Below are 2,500 nucleotides of genomic sequence, written 5' to 3'. Positions count from 1 at the left end.
TCATTGACCGCCATTCATTTGACACTCTGTCATATTTTCAAACATTTTTCCCCCATTGACCGCCATTCATTTGACACTCTGTCATATTTTCAAACATTTTTCCCCCATTGACCGCCATTCATTTGACACTCTGTCATATTTTCAAACATTTTTCCCCCATTGACCGCCATTCATTTGACACTCTGTCATATTTTCAAACATTTTTCCCCCATTGACCGCCATTCATTTGACACTCTGTCATATTTTCAAACACCCCCCCCCCCCGACCGAGCGAGCGGCCTTCCTCCCGCCCTCATTTAATACACTTTGCGGCGTGTTTCAAAGCAGGGCAGCGCGGGCAGCGAGCGGCCTTCCTCCCGCCCTCATTTAATACACTTTGCGGCGTGTTTCAAAGCAGGGCAGCGCGGGCAGCGAGCGGCCTTCCTCCCGCCCTCATTTAATACACTTTGCGGCGTGTTTCAAAGCAGGGCAGCGCGGGCAGCGAGCGGCCTTCCTCCCGCCCTCATTTAATACACTTTGCGGCGTGTTTCAAAGCAGGGCAGCGCGGGCAGCGAGCGGCCTTCCTCCCGCCCTCATTTAATACACTTTGCGGCGTGTTTCAAAGCAGGGCAGCGCGGGCAGCGAGCGGCCTTCCTCCCGCCCTCATTTAATACACTTTGCGGCGTGTTTCAAAGCAGGGCAGCGCGGGCAGCGAGCGGCCTTCCTCCCGCCCTCATTTAATACACTTTGCGGCGTGTTTCAAAGCAGGGCAGCGCGGGCAGCGAGCGGCCTTCCTCCCGCCCTCATTTAATACACTTTGCGGCGTGTTTCAAAGCCGGGCAAAGCGGGCAGCGAGCCGCCAGCCTCCCGCGTGAAATTCACACACTTTGCAGCGGCTCTCCTCGCAACGCCGAGCCGCTTTAGGGCGCCGGGGGTCCCGCCCTCGTTTTCACACACTTTACAGCGGGGCCGGAGGGGCTTCCGGCCGTCCCTCTTGTATTTTAAACCGCTCTATGACGTGCCACCGGCCGTCCGTGCGTCGTGTTCATTCGCTCGGCGGGCTTGCGGTTCAGCACCGAAGGCTGGACAGCGACACTCCACGTCGCAGCGCCACTCCACGTCGCAATTCCCAGCAATTTAAAGCCGCCTCGGGGCTGCAGGCCTGTCGGATACACTTTTAAAGGCTGGACAGCGCCACTCCACGTCGCATTTCCCAGCACTTTAAGGCCGCCTCGTGGCTCCAGGCCCGCCGGATACACTTTTAAACTGGCCCCGTTGGGACTTTGTCATTTTTTTTTTCTCTTTTCTTGACACGCTGGGTACTCTACTGGAGCTCGCAGCGGCATTTGGTCGCCCCTCCGGGCCGCCTCGGGCCTCCAGGCCCGCCGGATACACTTTTAAACTCTCCCCGTTGGGACTTTGTCATTTTTTTTTTCTCTTTTCTTGACACGCTGGGTACTCTACTGGAGCTCGCAGCGGCATTTGGTCGCCCCTCCGGGCCGCCTCGGGCCTCCAGGCCCGCCGGATACACTTTTAAACTCTCCCCGTTGGGACTTTGTCACATTTTTTTTCTCTTTTCTTGACACGCTTGGTACTCTACTGGAGCTCGCAGCGGCATTTGGTCGCCCCTCCGGGCCGCCTCGGGCCTCCAGGCCCGCCGGATACACTTTTAAACTCTCCCCGTTGGGACTTTGTCATTTTTTTTTTCTCTTTTCTTGACACGCTGGGTACTCTACTGGAGCTCGCAGCGGCATTTGGTCGCCCCTCCGGGCCGCCTCGGGCCTCCAGGCCCGCCGGATACACTTTTAAACTCTCCCCGTTGGGACTTTGTCATTTTTTTTTCTCTTTTCTTGACACGCTGGGTACTCTACTGGAGCTCGCAGCGGCATTTGGTCGCCCCTCCGGGCCGCCTCGGGCCTCCAGGCCCGCCGGATACACTTTTAAACTCTCCCCGTTGGGACTTTGTCACATTTTTTTTCTCTTTTCTTGACACGCTTGGTACTCTACTGGAGCTCGCAGCGGCATTTGGTCGCCCCTCCGGGCCGCCTCGGGCCTCCAGGCCCGCCGGATACACTTTTAAACTCTCCCCGTTGGGACTTTGTCATTTTTTTTTCTCTTTTCTTGACACGCTGGGTACTCTACTGGAGCTCGCAGCGGCATTTGGTCGCCCCTCCGGGCCGCCTCGGGCCTCCAGGCCCGCCGGATACACTTTTAAACTCTCCCCGTTGGGACTTTGTCATTTTTTTTTCTCTTTTCTTGACACGCTGGGTACTCTACTGGAGCTCGCAGCGGCATTTGGTCGCCCCTCCGGGCCGCCTCGGGCCTCCAGGCCCGCCGGATACACTTTTAAACTCTCCCCGTTGGGACTTTGTCATTTTTTTTTCTCTTTTCTTGACACGCTGGGTACTCTACTGGAGCTCGCAGCGGCATTTGGTCGCCCCTCCGGGCCGCCTCGGGCCTCCAGGCCCGCCGGATACACTTTTAAACTCTCCCCGTTGGGACTTTGTCATTTTTTTTTCTC

The sequence above is a fragment of the Doryrhamphus excisus genome, unplaced genomic scaffold (genome assembly GCF_030265055.1).
Source record: "Doryrhamphus excisus isolate RoL2022-K1 unplaced genomic scaffold, RoL_Dexc_1.0 HiC_scaffold_39, whole genome shotgun sequence".
NCBI classification, from domain to species: domain Eukaryota; kingdom Metazoa; phylum Chordata; class Actinopteri; order Syngnathiformes; family Syngnathidae; genus Doryrhamphus; species Doryrhamphus excisus.
The sequence above is the reverse complement of the archived record's forward strand: the minus strand, read 5'-3'. Positions refer to the sequence as shown.